Here is a 17,419-nt window from a genome sequence, read left to right on the forward strand (position 1 = left end):
GTAGTTCCTATATTTATGCTTATGGTCCTAAATAAAGTCTTCTTTATCATGCTTTCAGAAGAAACATTGAATGATATTTTTTTGCATGGTCTGGTCATGCGTAAAAGTTCACTCGACTTGTGAATGTAGCTTGTTTTATTTATTTTTTTTTATGTGAGTGGACTGTTTTTTGTTAAGTCTCTGTTGCCTGTATATTCAGGTTCTTCGTTGACTCATCAGTTTCTCCAGAGAGAACTCCCATCTCTTTCTTAGAGAATAGAAGACTGGGTTCCCAGTGTTCTACACACTTAGTGAAAGAAGCATTCAATTTATTATGCATATGGTTACTTAATCCCCTTGTTTCATGTCCAGATGTACTCTACTTAGCATCATCCAGTCCAGTGACCCTGTATTTTTCCCCATGACAGGAGAGTAACCTCCCAATTTTTATGAAGGTTGATAAAAGACAGTTACCTAGATCTGAGATAAGGCAGAGGATCACTGTACATGAAACTGAGTTTTTCCCTAGCCTCCTAAACTTATCTTTCTTTCCCAGAACTCTCTCAATTCCAATGGTACCTGGTTGTTTTAATTTCTGAGACTTAGAGCAGGACACTGGATTTTAAAAAGGGTTATTTCTTCTACTTTATCCAAAATTGGTTGAGGTCTCTTTCCAAGTCAATTAATTAAGTCAGCTAACACTAATCTATATGGTTTCTCCTTTAAAAAATTACATTGCTTTCTCTATTCTACTATACTTTCCAGTCTTTTTAGAGTGATATCTTTAATAATGTTTCCCCTCCATTTTAAGTGGGTGTTTTTTTTTGTTTTGTTTTGTTTTTTTGCAGATTAAAATTAGATTTTTACATTCAGTTTACTATCTTTTCCACACATACTTGGGACTCAACTTTTTAATTTTCAATTTTCTTACTATTATATTTTGACTAAGAATGTTTATTTTGATCTCTTTTTTAAGACAATCACCACTACCATCACTACCACCATCACAGCTAACTTGCCTTACCATCTTTCATTATTGTAGACAAAAAGTTGTGTTATTTCATGTCAATAATTCAAGAGTTACGAATTGAGAATGTATTGTGCGCCAGATACTATGTTAGGCATTTAATATGCTGAAATGTACAACACTTAGTACCTATCCCCATGAGAATCACAGTTTAACAAGTGTAACAGTGATTTAGGAAAAAGCTTGTATATATAATATCAGAAGTATGCATAAAGTTCAAATAAACATAGATGAAAGCATCATTAACCTTTAGGGAAGACTTCCTGGAGGAGTTGATGCTAAGAATGAATGAGAGATGGTTGATAGTATCTTGCAAATTAGAACAGATAATTAAGTTGGATTATATAATACAAATTATTTACACTCCTGCTTTTGGTCTTATACTATAAACTTTTTTTTTCTAGATTTAATACGTCTACAGGAAATGTGCAGGCTAAATAAGGTAATAGATGAAAAACTGATTTGGGGGAAGTGCTAATACTATACAAATACAAGATATTATTTCAAGTTTTGAATTTTTGTAAAGTCAACTTTCTAAGTAACAGTATCTATGGGACTTATTTTGCTACATGGAATGGGTTCCATTAATAATCTGACTACAAAAATAAGAAAAATAAGGTTCCCACAGAAAATTTTGATAGAACCATGAGTGAGTAATCATTTACTCATACCAATACAGGTATTCATAACCAGTTGGCATTAATTTGGATACAAGAATTAGAAGTCATCATCAAAGTAGACTGAAAACTTAAGTGTTGCAAGAGATTTGACATAGTCTTTTTTTACTTGCTTAACATTCTCAAAAGAAATTTAAATATATGAACTATAATAAAGTTGCATTTATAAATTTCATATGATATAATTTCTATCAACTACTTTTTCTGTTTCTGTCAAACAATAAATATTATACCATTTACCAATGTATAAAAGGAATTATGTTCTGATGACTGCCAAGAGAATCTTACTAGTGTCAGAGATCAAATGCATGAGAAAGATTTTATTAAATATCAATAAAAAATTAACCAGGCCTTAATCAAACCTATAGGGCCATTTAAGAATTTTGGTTCTCAATAACTGCTGTTGTATATGTAAACATTTATTTTTCACATAGAAATTGAAATATTACATTCAGTAGTTTCCTTTCTAGCATGCTCCTCATGCCAACTCTTCAAGAAAAAAAAATAGTGGTCTTGGTTTGATTAATGTGCATATAACCCAGAAAGTGTCAAAGTGAAAGACTGTTTTTATTCTTCTATTCCTTTTTTAAAAATCTTCCCCCCTCTTATTTTTATTGGCTTTGCATATTAGATAAAACATTCTACTTTTGACTTTTGGGGACTGGCTTATTTCATTTAGCATGATAGTCTCTAGTTCCATCCATTTACCAGCAAATGCCATAAAGTCATTCTTCTTTATGGCTGAGTAATATTACATTGTGTATCTATACTACATTTTCTTTATTTATTCACCTGTTGAAGGGTACTGAGGTTGGTTCCATAGTTTAGCTATTGTGAGTTGAGCTGCATTAAACACTGATGTGGCTGTGTCATTATAGTAAGCTGATTTTAAATCCTTTGGTATTTTCTGAGGAGAGGAATGGCTGAAGGGAGGCAGAACTTGCTGAAGGGAGGCAGAACATCATGTTGGAAGTGTGTGACAGAGGAAAGCTGCTCAGCTCATGACAGAAACAGAGAATGAGAGACAGAGGGAAAGAGAGAAAGAAAAAGAGAGGAATGGCAAGGACAAGAAATAATATCCTGGCTGGGGATGTGGCTCAAGCGGTAGTGCGCTTGCCTGGCATGCGTGCGGCCCGGGTTCGATCCTCGGCACCACATACAAACAAAGATGTTGTGTCCACCAAAAAACTAAAAAATAAATATTAAAAAATTCTCTCTCTCTCTCTCTCTCTCTCTTTAAAAAAAGGAGAAATAATACCTTTTCAGGGCACATCCAGAGTGACTTACTTCCTACAGTCTGATCCCACCTCCTATATACATATATATATATATTTTATATACATATATGTGTATACATATACATAAATACACATACATATAAATATGTGAACACATATATGTATGTGTACACACATACATACACATGTAGTACATATATGTGCACACAGGTGCACATATACATGCATGTACACATGTACATATGCATACAGGTACCCATATATATGTATACAAACATATACATGTAAGTGTATATATATATATATATATATATATATATTTAAAGAACAGGTCAGATTATTGATATAATGAGAATATTATCATTTTATAAACTTTAATAAAATAATGAATCTAAAGTAAATAATCAAAGAAAAGATCATTCATTTAACACTTAATAAAAAGAGACAGTATTATGTACACAGCACCACTTATAGTATATTTATGCAAAAACTGAACCTAGACATTATCAGGGGATTACTCCACTGATAGCTGAACAGATAACTGGGAGGCATTGGAAACTGTAGGAGGTGCAAACTGGCTGAAGGAAATGGGTCATTTTGGGTGTGTCCTGGGTGGTATTTCTTGTTCTTGGCCTCTTTCTCTGTCTTTCTCTCTCTGTCTCTGTCATAAGCTAAGCAGCTTTCTTCTGCCACACCCTTCTACCATGTTGTTCTATCATCCTTCAGGGCAAAGCTATGGAGCTGGTAGACCATGGACAGAAACCTCCAAAATTGTGAGCCAAAATGATTTTTTCCTCCTTTAAATACTTTAAGTCAGTTATTTGGTCACAGTGATGAGAAACTGATTAATGGTTACCATGAATACGTAGTGTTAACCACAAGCCTGATTGTATGGTTTTCACGAATAGTGCTTAGTAGTCTGAGTATACTAAAAAGAGAAATATTTGACATACAGAAACAAAAAAAAATGTAAGGACCCAAAGCAAATTTTATTTACATAAGTTACAATTTCTCTTTATCTCCCAGGGACTTTGTGAGTAAAATCAAGGTAATATATTCAAAGCATTTCAAGATCTTAGGAAGAAAATTCCTTATTAAATACAAAGTGATACTACCATGATTATCACATAAAATTAAGCTATTTGAGATGTTTTCCATGTTTCTTTTTTGTTTGATTCTTGCATTACATGTCATTGATTTCCCTTTGATCCATCCTTCATGATTAACTTATGTATGATTTTTCTAAGACATGATATTATCCTGTCAGTTTAAAGAACTTCAGAGTAAATCAAAACCTGATGATGTCTATGATCACAAAATAACAAACATGTCAAAATAGAAATGTATTTTTTTCTTAACTTAGTAGCAGCTTATTCCTTTTATCAAAATCCACTCAAGAGATATTCAAATATTAACTGTTTTTAATTGTGAAGTGAATTCAATTCAAAATTTAAACATGTATTTGAATAAACATTTATTCCATATTTTAACAGTACTTATTTAGAGAATAATTCTGTTGTTAAGGTTTAGGAATTTAAATATAAATTTAAAGACAATTTCCTTTTTTTTTGTATGCAAGGAGCTCATGGATTTGAGGTAGGAGTGAAAATGAGGGAGGAGAGTCAACTGATAAAGAATTTTATGTCGGGCTGGGGATGTGGCTCAAGTGGTAGCGCGCTCGTGTGGCATGCGTGCGGCCCCCGTTCGATCCTCAGCACCACATACCAACAAAGATGTTGTGTCCGCCAAGAACTAAAAAATAAATATTAAAAATTCTCTCTCTCTCTCTCTCTCTCTCTCTCTCTCTCTCTCTCTCTCCTCTCTCTCTCCTCTCTCTCAGTCTCTCTTAAAAAAAAAAAAGAATTTTATGTCCCAAGTTAATAGAGTTTGGATTTGTGGACAAGTTGAAACTGCCAAAAGTTTTTTTTTAGGGAAATGTCATGATCAGATTTGTCTTAAAGTCACAGAGCTGTGTAACAGAGGGAATAAAGGCAAATAAGCTATAAGGAGAAAGAGAATTTACATTTACTGAATGCTCAAATGTGCAAGATATAACATTAACTGTTCTATATACATAATCTCAATCACTCCAATAATACTTATGGACAAACATTATCATCTTCCATTTTACAGCTGACGAAAGTAAGATTTAGAGGGTTTGGTTTCCCTAAAGTCATAATTATAGTAAGAATATTGATTGCAGGCATATGAACACAGAAGGACTCCTGCTCTTCTTCTAGGCCATGATCTCTGTATCTCTTCAGAGGTAAAGGCCTCCACTTCTGATAATGGCAGAAGAACGAAAAGGATATTATCCTGTAATTTTAATAACTTCATATTAAATCAAAGCCTGATGATACCTATGATCATAAAATAACATGTCAAAATAATGACATCATTTTTGAAAATGTGAGAAATTGTATTTCAGGAAATATAATTGGCAAGAAGACTTGGTTACTGCATAGATTTTGAGGTGAGGGGAGTAAGGGAGAGAGAGGAGGCAAGAACTTCCCTCAAGTTTTGAATTATCTAAGAGTGGATGGATGCTAATGCTTTTGAAATTAGCCAAGGGAAGAACAACAAACAGAGAAAGTTGAAGATACAGAACAAAATGAGAATAATTGATGGGATAAAATGATGAAGGAGATAGGAAACGGGACAGGTGAGGCAATTATTTTAGTTGCTTTCTCTGTAGTGAAAGAAAGAGAGGCTGAGACTAGTTGTAGATGTAGATAAATTGTAAGAAATGAGGAGGGAATAACAATAACAGACTCAATGAAATCTATATTATCTCTGAAAAAGGAATTGAAGGCAGGAGATAAGAGAGGGGAAATGAGCTTGTTCAAAATAGCATTACAGGTTTGAATTAGCCTTTGAGGGAAATGGGACCATGGACTGATCACTGTTTTCCATTAAAATCAGAAGGCAATAATTTTGGTTCACTGTCATAGGATACCTAAACTGGAGCTTGTTCTCAAGTTTATAATTTTATTTTTTTCTATTTTCAAGTAAAGTTATCATAGAACTTAAATTAGATAACTGATGTCACAATTAATCCATGAGAGTCAATATTTTTTTCTTTTTGTTTTTGAAATGTGGTAGAAACAAAATACACACTCACCAAAAATGTCATACAATGAGTTATTGTTTGTCTGATTTTAATATAAGTGGGATGGTTCATAACCCACTTCAATCTAATGTATGAAATATGATATGTCAAGAGCTTTGTAATGTTGTGAACAACCAATAAAAAAAAGAGAATTACAGAAAAAAAAGTGGGATGTTAACCTTGAGAAATGTTTTTCTTATTAAATATTCCCTTTCTTGAGTTTCTCTGGAGCCTGAGCATCATTTTCTTCATTGGAAGTTTTTGTTTTCCTATCAATCAAATTTATTTAATGACTTGAGGGTTCCACAATTTTTCTATTTCTTCTTGAGTCAGTTTTGATGAATTATATTTTTCTACAAATTGCCTCATTTAGGTTTTCAAATCTATCACCAAATCTTTGTATATGATATCCCCTTATCATCTGTTTAATATCAACATCTATAGTTATGTTCCCCTTTTTGTTTCCAGTATTATTCCCTTTCTCCCTTTTTACCTTAATTCTATCAGAAGTTTGTCATTTAAAAATGTCTTTTCAAAGAACCAACTTACATATTTGTTGGTCCCCTTTATTGTATGTTTTCTACTTTATAAAATACTACTATTTATTTTTAAAATAATGTTATTGTACTTTTATACCTTTATTTTGTTTATTTATTTTTATGTGGTGCTGAGGATTGAACCTAGTACCTCACACATGCTAGGCTAGTCCTCTACCTCTGAGATACAACTGCAGTCCCTATATTCATTTTTTAATTCTTTTTTTAAAATTTAGTTAACTGTCTCATTATGTTCATGGTAAGAATGGTTTAATCACTGATTTCAATCTTTTCTTTTTTTTTTGTAATTTACCAATTTCAAACTGTAAAATTTCTTCCAAACACAACTGTAGGTGAATCCAATGTATTTGAAGGCATAAATTTTCATAATCATTCAGTTTTAAGTATTTACTCATTTCTGTTATAAAGTCTTCTTTGACATATAAGGTTTTTGAAATTTTGTTTGAAATGTTGTTAGTTTTCAGTAGATGTGTTTTTTATATATAAAAAATGTGATTTTGGACTCAATTAAATCAAAGAATGTGGCTTATAAAATAGCAATCCTTTCAAATTTGTTGAAGCCATTCTTGTAGCTTAGCTTGTGTTCACTTTTCTTAAATGTGTTTTTTATTCTTGTAAAGAAAGTTTATTCTACATTTGCTAAATATAATATATCTTATTTAATTCCATAAGATCAAGCTTGCTAATTGTATGGTTCAAATCTCTTATATCATCTATTTATAATGTCAATTACTAAAAAAATTTTGTCAAAATCTCTCAAGATGATGATGTATTATCCAACTCTTCTATAATTCATCATCATTCTATGTTTTGGGAGTTATTCTTCAAGATTAATAGAAAATTAAATTTTGTTTTATCTTTTGGACTCATTCAGCCTTTATTATTATGTAATAACCCTCTTTATATCTAGTTCAGTTTTTTAAATTAAAGTCTATTTTGTCTTGTATGAATCTATCTATAGCCACTTTCCTTGAATTACTATTGCACAATATAATGTTTTTATCTTTTAACTTTAACCATTTGCCTATATGAGAATAAGTATGTAACTGAATTTTTTGTGATTATTTGCTCTGTTCATTAGCTGTTTTAATAAAGTAAAACTTTATAGTGAAAATAACATACTAGAAATACTCTTTATGATATGTTTACAAAATGACAAATGGGTGAAGACCCTCCAGGTACTATAATACAGTGAGTGAGTAAAGCTGAGCATGAAGGGGTAAGGTTGTCTGTTGAAGCCTGAGTAGCTGCTGCTGCTGCTGCTGCTGCTTTTGTCTCCTGATGGTAGGGACTGAACCCAGGGCCTCAGGCATGCTGCAGGCAAGTGCTCCGTCACTGAGATACATCCCCAGCCCTAGATTAGTTTCTTAACAGCAGGAAGATCCTAGTTTGAAATTGTGTCATGATAGCTTCTAAGCATTGCTGATCTTCAGTTTTCAGCAAAAATTCCACTTTGTCAGCTATTTTAAAGCTTCAGAGAGGAATTCCTTGGGCTGTGGTGATATTTACTCCAGTACCTCCTTCCCTTTTGGATGCCTCTTCATTCTTGAGTAGGGACTTATTGTATCATCCATCATAAAATCATACAGTACTCTCACCCAGGAATTGTACTCGGGGAGGTTGTCATAGTATTCAGCTGCTATTTTCCTCACCAGTGGGAGTTTTTTTTTCCAGGAACATTGGGGAAGTCATGATGTTCATTGTGGTAACCCACATTGAAGGTGAGTAAATTCAGAGGCCCATAATATGAGTAAGTTTCATGCCCCTTTAAAAACATGTAATGTTCAGCCATGAAATGTCCAGAAATTGGGTGCAAACCAAGACCAAGCAGGGATGCTGCCAACAATGTAGACTAAAGATTTAATTCCCAAAACATAGTAAACTATAATATCAAAAATGATCTGGGCCACAGTATTCATAATTTCCAGATGAGAAATTGGTTTGGGGTTGATGAGCAGAGATTGAAAAGCATACATGAGAGGCTGAAGAATAACCCATAGAAACTTTCTGAAAGTGGTACAGAAGAACCAGCCCTCAAAATCAGTAAGAATATCCACATCGATGCCCTCAGCTTTAAGATATCCAAGATGATCCATGTGATACCTCTTAAAGGAAATCGAATATGGAACTCCAATAGGAAGATTGGCAAATATTCCAAACCAGCGATTCCACAGTGCCTTGTGGTGGCCAAAGGCAAAATTGTGGGAAATCTCATGAATAGCCAGAGTCATTGAGTGGTTAATGTAGCTGCCAAGATGTAGACCCAAAATATGACCCATTTCCAGTCCAAGTCTTTTACTAAGTAAAATGCATGCAACCAACTGGGTGAGAACCATCATAATTATAATCCATTATCAAGTTGGAATCAGGTTTCATCAAGGATTTTATCTCTGGATACTTTGCCAGGATCTACTGGTACAGGTCAGCGTGGGGCTGGTCAGTATAGACCCACTCGGAAGTCTTCCCTGGGACACGCGGCTCCCCATGGTGGCGGCGGTGGCTCACGGGCCGGGTCTCGACTCTCGCTCCCTGTCGGGATCTGTTGAAGAGACTGCGCTGGCGGCAGCTCCTAGTCTTGTCATGTAACTGAAATTTTAAAGTGTTCATTTGAACAATCTTTGTATTTTAGTTGGAGAGTTTAGTCCATTTATGTTTATAATGGTTACTGAGATATTTGGTTTTATTTATGTTATCTTATGGATTTCTACTTGTCGTATCTTGTCTATTTCCTTTGTTTCTACTTTCTTATAATAGTTTGAACTGACTGATCTTTTTAATAACAAAATTAGTGGTTACTTAAGTATTTTAACATACTTAACTTAGAAAATTCTAAAAATCAGTCAGCTTTATTACTTTCCATCTGAATTACTTGAGGCCTTTAGAATGTTTTAGTTCTTTTTTGTCGTCCTTCCAATGCTATATAACTGCAGTGATAGTGAGATTCTTGTATTTTCTTTCTGGCTTTCTTGGGAATGTGTAAGAACTTTCATGATAATACTTGAGATGTCCTTTGTGAAACTATGGAAGTATTTTTTGTATTCAAATCATGTAATTTTCATTGAATACTTTTTTGTTTCATTGAAACATTAATGACTGCCTGGACTATGGAGAATGGCTTTGTAGCTGATGTTGGGCTTCCTAAGAAAAAGTGACATATCTGATTAATGTGATCTGCTATGGGCATGTGGGAGAAGGAATTACAGCATATATGCTATATCACTTTGGAAAGCACAAGGCAGTGATGAAATGAAATGCAACACAAAACAGGCATACTTTGATTTGGGATAGGTATTAGAGCAAGGAAACATGCAGAGCAAGAAGGAGAAATAGCTCTGTAAGCATGTCGGATATCTAAGAGATTAGCAGGCATACTGGTTCTTGGGAGAAGCAGGTAACAGGCAAGGTAAGCAGTTTTCAGACAAATCATGTGCATTTGCATTTCCTTTTTCTTGTGGCTACCCTTAAGAAGAGAAAAAAAACACATAAGTTTCATTCCTCTCTTGTGGCAGCTCCTATATCCCTTTCTTTCCACTCCCCAGGTTAATGAGGAAATTAGGAAGTCACCTGCTGATTTGAATTATCTATTTTATTGTTCCCCTTCATTAGTGTGGATGACAAAGAGTTGAATGCAGTGCCTCTTAGAGGTAATACAGCAGGATATTACACACATGCTACTAAGAAGCCAAAATCACAACCTTGTTTGCTAGTAAATTTGCAAATAACCAGTCCTTCAGGTACTTCTCTAATTTTCACCAAATGTTGCACTTTTGAAAGCTTCATTAATCCAGCCCCATTAGCATGGGCAGGGTGAATGAGTTTATGGCTGTAGAAGGTGAAGCAGCAGAATTTGCAGCTCTTAAGAACATTGCTGGCATTCATTTATGATAATGGAGTCTAAGTGGTACTAAAATTCTCTTACAAAATATTATTTGGAGTAGAAGAACACCAAATACATGGCAAATTTAATAATAAAATACTTAAAATCCAACAAATGCTTATTTATGGAAATTATGGTTTGAAATGACAAGCCCCTTATTTGTCTTGGAATCATGGTATGAGTAGCTCTAGCATTTCTGGCAGGGGAGAAACAAAAAGCAAATGAGGGACAGTCTGGAAGGAAAGAAGCTATATGTATTCAAAGGAGAAATATGATTGAAAAAGTCATTAGTACTGCAAAGGATTTTCATCCATACTTGACCTTTTCCTGCAATGAGAATGCTCTATTTTATGGTGAGAAATATTCTGTTTAGAAAAAGCAAACATTGGTGTTTGGGGAGGAATAGTTCAGGCAGCCACTATAAGTCAAGATGAGGTTTGATGATCCATTAGCATAACCTCTGGGCTTGGGTTTTTGTTTATGATCAATAGATATAACATCAAAGAGATATTCCTTGCAAATATCTTACCGTGTTTGTCCTTCATTTTCATTTCATTTTGTCCTTCCTTTGATTCATCATTTGTCTTTAGTCTTGTCTGCCTTGCTGCTAGAAAAGACTGTTGGGGAAATAAAGCATGAAATAGATAACCTTATGTGGTCAAAGAAGCTTTCTTTTCCCTGATTTGTCCATTTTTATATGTCAACCTGCACAGGTACATACTGTGACTAAAGACTAAAAGAGTAGTACACACCATCTAGAGCAATAGATTTTATGAAGGGAGCTTTTCACATCCAAACCAATACAACTGACAGATTTAATCAAATTTTCTCTGTGATTAGGCTTTGAAAGCTGTAACTGGTTCTGATAGTAAAGAAGTACTATTTGGAAACAAATTACAACTCTTGTCTTTATGACATGTATCAATTTACACACAAGCAGCATAAATCACTTTTTATATTTCTCTGTAATGGAAAAATACTGCAGGGCATTTTAATAACCAATAAATTATATGTTTAATGAACCAGACCAAAATATAAACGGTATGAGTCAAACATCCCTAAGAATGAAGACCAGTATTGACTTGGTAGAAATTCTAGTCACATAGGCTACAGGCTATTAGATCCACAGCAATTCCAGAGAGTAAATGCTTATACTTCATCTATGATCATCCACATGAAAATTCTTCTTGGGACTTTATCACTTACTTTCAGACTTCACTTATTTACAGCTTATATTATTCTTCAAACAAATCAGGAGTGAAAACAGAGTTTCACCTTTAACCTTTGATAAGTATTACTCCAATAATTTATATAGTAAATCTATCAACCCTGGTGAATTGATAGAGAAAGCTTTTCTGAACCACTTATGCAAAGCAACAATGTACTTTTAATGTCACATTGGAAGCATGTGAAGCTTCACTGATAAAGGAATGTTGTCACAGAGCCAAGCAGGTACTTTCTTAGCTTTTAGATATATGAACAGAATTCATTCTGGGGACACTAACAAGGTGAGAGGAAGTGGATGAAAGAAATGAGTTAAACTTAAATTGTGACAGGAGTATCCAAGTTCAATGGGATTTTTCATCTCAAATTCTCATGGAAAAATGTGCTCACACATTATAACAATACAGGAATATTTTACCTAACATTTATTGATTGATTTTTTGCTCCTTATTAAAGAGAAACTATGAGGTGGTATAGTTGAAAGAAACCTAAGCTGGGGACCTAAAGTCATGGGTCTTGAAAACGACTAACAAGGAGGCCATCAACTACTTTACAATTCAGGCCAAATCACTTCTCTTGAACATCCATTTTCTCATCTACAAAATGCAGGAGTCTGACATGATGATTGCTGAATTGTCTTTTTTTTTTTCTTGTCTGTTTGGTATTTGTTAGAAGCTCCAGAGTTTGCATATGAAATGTGGTGAGGTTGTATCTTGCTGAATAAAATAGTCATATTATTGAAATGTTGTGTACATTAATTTCCCTTTTTCCTTTACTTTGTGGGGAGGGATTCAATCATATTCTGAGCACAATGGGAAAGTCTGTTATTTAAAGGAAAACTGTGATGATACTTTGTGAAGCAAATAAACCTTTGTAATGGAAATATTCATATTCTAATGTTTTTATTTTGTATATTTCCATTTTAATATAGCAAGAATACTTACTCCAAACTATAACTAAACTTTACATAATAATAAAACTTACAGCTAATGTATATTTTATTATTTTTAGCCTGTTGAAAGAGATTTCTTCCTTTTACTCTCAAATAGTTACTATGCCACTTATTTAATATTTGCCTTAAAACAGACCCAGGTATTAGCTATTAGCTCAATGTCTGAAGTTGAATAGTCTGGGTTTTAAGTCTGGTTCTCTTGCTAAGTAGTTGGGCAACTTTGACCTTAATACTCATTGGTGCTGAGTGTCAGCTTCCTCATCTATAACAACAAAAGCACTTATCTTGTAGTATTTGTACAAGGATGGAATATTATAGAAGACAAAAGCATTTCATACAGTTTGTGCTTACTATCATTATTCTCAAACACTGTATTGATTTTTCTCTTTGTGTATACAATATAAATAGTACACTTTACCAGGATTGTGAACTCCTTGAACCTTTTTTTGTATGGCATCCATACAGACTAGTAGGTCTTGATCTAAGTTGATATTGAACATATATTTATTTTTACTATCACTTCCTGATTCGTACCAGAGGGATTTTTATCCTACTTGAATGCAGATCATGATTAAGAGTAAGAATGTAAGATATAAAGTGGTTGTATCAGGATCTTAAAACTTTAGAACAAAAGAGACATAGTATCTTCAGAGGTAGAGGTTTGTTGAAAGCATGTGTGAACTAATGAGCTAGAGAGGTCACTCATGAGTTGCATAGTCACTCTGGTTACTGATATTTCTAAGGCTTGGATTTTTGCCTGCATTTCCATCCTGGCTCTTCCACTTATAAATTGTGTGACATTGGGCAATCGCTGAAGTTCTTAGTGTCCTAGTTTCTTCATCTCTTAAATTATGGATAAAAATAGTATCTACTTTATAGGGATGAATGAGGTTTAAACAAGATAATGCACACAAAATGCTTATTACAGTGCCTGACTCATGGTGGGTTCTTAAAAAATGGTGGCTACTTCATAATAATAGAAGTAGTTTAATGCTTGTTACCAAAGTTATTAATGAACATGACATAAAAAATCAGTTCAGTGTCATTCCAACTTAATGTATTCAGTTCAAATTATTTGCCTACTCTTTTTCACTTAGAATATTTATTTCTTTAAATATGAAATTTGATTGCATTCATTAGCTTTCAACATTGACAGCCTCTATTATGATCATCTTTAGTTAACCCAGCAATCCTAGATTCGCTTTGTTGGGGCTGGGCTAGTAAATTAGGTTTTTTTTTCAGCTTTATCAAGGTAGAATTTATATACAAATTAGTATATATATTTTATATATACAGTTTGATCAGTTTGGACATACACATAACATTACCACAGTAAAAGTATCCCACTAGATGAATGATGACAGTGGGATAAACTAATACACAGAAATTGGATCACTCTCCTTAATAAGGGTCTACTTCTAAGATGAACACTTTGCTTTTGTGGACTCTTCTTTGAGTACACCCAATCATGTGGCAATAATTAGATCTGGAAAAACTATGTTTTTTTTTCAAGCACACGCTCACTTTTTTTTTTACTCCAGATTTTCCACTCTAGCTTGCTTTTTCAAGCCTTTTGAACTGTTTCTTCTCACCCCTAGTGTGAGCTTCCTTTAAAGCTCCTGAGACTCTAATTCTGCCAAAGTATTGAATCAAATGAATATAACATAATTATGTTACATAGAACTTAAGAACCTGTGTGATCTGGTATTAACAGTCTTGGTTTCCAGAAGAATGCTGCTTCATTCTATATCACCTGCAATTTTTATCTATCTAATCAAGATACAATTCTTGGTTATTCAGACTCAATGAAAAGTAACCAAGGATTCTATTGTGAAGTCCTTCACTTCTTATCAAAGGAGTCAGACCCATAGATAGGTAGATATAATCAAGGAGGTATTTGTAGCTGACAGGTATCTTTAAAGCTCAGGGACTATTAGTCCTGTCATGGGGCCATAAAATATACCATAGTTATATTCTAAATATTCACTCTTTCGCTATTAAAGTGCTTCAATTCAGTCCTACATTTTCACATTTTTTTAAAATTTACTTAGGCTTATCCTTAATGACTTTTTGACAGTTCTTTATTTTTAGTATAGTTTTGGTCATAGTTGAGGCAAGATTCTTTGTTTAAAACTCATCTTTAAGACATGAATTGCTTGCAGATAGAGGGTATAGACATTCTGGTGATGAATATGTTATGGGATCAGATAATGTATAATAGGTTTTATAGCTGAGAACCTAGAGGGGTTAGAGCTACTCATCTCACTTCCCAGAGTCCTTTGGGCTTTATAGCAGGCACAGAGCTATCATTCAGGTCAATAGGGCTCTTGTGATCCACAGTGTCAAAACATCTTATCAATCTCAAATAATCACCATTCTCTAAAGAGGACTCAAGGCCAGAGTGAATAATGTTTTGAAGATAACTATGAAAATTTCTGTTTCACACCTAAAGCAAGGCTTCAAATAACAGATGAGAGAAAGTGAAATTACACAGAATGGGCTTGCGTTAGAGTTTCCAGGAAACTATTCAGCATCTCTTGGTAGGTGATTCAAACTCATCACTGTTCATAATCTTCTTGTGTTTCTTAAAAGGGTAGCAATCCATGGATCCAGCTGTGCTATTTTAAAAACAAATCAAAAGCACTAAAGTGACCCAATTGCTGCTCAGTGGTTGCTCTTAACTAAGAGCTGGACAGCTGGGGTTCATACTACAACACTCTGATTTAATTAATACCCTTCTTTGACAAGGTGCTGTCCCTATTCTCCCAAAACATCTTATATCACAGTGGGACAACATGTAGTTACACTCATTGCTTTGTAATTTCTCAGGATATCCCTACTATTCCAGCTTTAACCCTTAACATTTTGCTTTTGCAGATAAATAAAAATTTCCTAATGTTAAGACAATTTGAAACAGGATTGCACAAACCATTTCCCAATCATAAAGCTGTATTTTTCCAAATATTAGTATGAAGAAACACTTTTATGTTTATGTCATTTAACTTTCATCAAATGCTGTTGTTGCTTGTACCTAGAAAAGAGGAAAATTTAGTACTTATCATTTTTAAATTTTTTTAATTTTTTTTTCTTATACAAACAATTCTGCTAGTACTTACAAGGCTTCATTATCCTACTAGTACTTTTTGTTTTGGCATCAGAGCTTGAACCCAGGGGTGGTTTCCCACTGAGCCACATCCCCAGCCCTCTTATATATTTTATTTAGAGACAGGGTTTCACTAGGTTGCTTACAGCCTTGCTAAGTTGCTGAGGATGGCTTTGAACTCTTGATCCTCCTGCCTCAGCCTTCCAAGCTGCTGGGATTACAGGTGTGTCCCACCATGCCTGGCTCTACTAGTACTTTTAATAAACATGATCTAAGAGCTCATCTCTCATCATTTTCTATTGTATTTAATTTCCTTAAAAACAGTCATTGTAGGGGCTGGGGTTATGACTCAGCAGTAGAGCAACTCCCCTCACATTTGCAAGGCCCTGGGTTTGATCCTGAACACTACATAAAAATAAATAAAATAAAGTTATAAAAAATAAAAAAAAACCCAGTCATTGTCTGAGTGGAATAGGTAAATCTTCTCTGGGTAGATTAAAATCTACTAGCTCCTTCAAGATACTCCTGATTATCAGTGGACATTTCTTTCCATCATGCCAGAAACTGGCAACCAGTGGTCTTTTATGTTCTATAGGCAGAGAAATGAACAAAGTAAACTCTGGAAACCACCCAAAAGCAGAGCCCATCACAATTGGTAGTTCATTGAGTCAGTCATGCAGATAAATTACAAAGAACTATGGTTCCACTTGTGAACCTAACAATATTCAAATAAAGTTGGAACCTCAAGAGACTTGTTTATTGATCTTCAGGAAGTTTGCTGCATCTGCCTTTCTTGACAAAGGCAATCATCATCTACATTTGGGTTAAATGCACTTTATTCACCATGAAGAAGGAGAAAGTAAGCTTAAAGAATAATTTTTTATATTCTCGATTACTAATAAGCATAAACTCCAAATGAAATACAGGATAGACTATACGAAGGACTTCAAAAATTACATTGTTATGAGAAGGAAGAGGGGAAATAAAACTAGTTTTGAGAAAATGTAGAGGAGGAGACAATGAAAAGAATTTGCTCTCATGGGCATGAGTTTCTACCCAGAGAGAATACAAACAATACAGTGATGAAGATAATCAAAGCCAGGGCCATGGAATTTGATAAAGAATTATTGTGATAAACAAAAGATTATAAAATAAATGAAAATAAATCTTATACCAGTAGAGCTTTTTGATAGGCAATAGTTTCCCTAGAAGTTGAATCAAGTTCTTATAGAAGCAAGAGCAGAATAATTGGATTATCCAAAAGCATTTGGGAATGCAGAAAAAAAAGCCACTGGCTAAATGAGAGGATGGCAAAGGGTTTTGTGACACTCTTGAGAGATGTGGAAGTTGCTAGATACATGCCTATCATGCATGGCCCTTCAGTAGGCATGGGGCATTATTGAAGGATTTCTTACGGTATAAACCTGATTGGAAAGAATATTCAGTCTCTTGAAGAATAATCACACTATAAATCCAAGATACCAAACTATAATGTTCTGGAAAGAGCATAGATTTTGGATCTAACCTTTCAGAGATTAAGGATCAAATTTTGGTGCAGCCTCTCAACAAATGCATGAATTACCTTCTCTCAGTTTCTTCATGTATTATATAAGGAAAACAATACCTGTGTCTCAGGTTTGTTGAGAGAAGTAAATGATGTATTATGTAAAGAGTCT

General features: G+C 34.0%; 2 pseudogenes; both read right to left on the minus strand.

Annotated features, from left to right (window-relative positions):
• Positions 1 to 8,091: 8,091 nt before the first annotated feature.
• LOC101968451 (sphingolipid delta(4)-desaturase DES1 pseudogene) lies at positions 8,092 to 9,014 on the minus strand (annotated as a pseudogene).
• The window catches only part of LOC101968749 (importin subunit beta-1-like), a 64,416-nt pseudogene continuing 55,993 nt past the window's right edge, over positions 8,997 to 17,419 (minus strand).

The sequence above is a fragment of the Ictidomys tridecemlineatus genome, chromosome X, assembly GCF_052094955.1.
Source record: "Ictidomys tridecemlineatus isolate mIctTri1 chromosome X, mIctTri1.hap1, whole genome shotgun sequence".
In the NCBI taxonomy this organism is placed as follows: Eukaryota; Metazoa; Chordata; class Mammalia; order Rodentia; family Sciuridae; genus Ictidomys; species Ictidomys tridecemlineatus.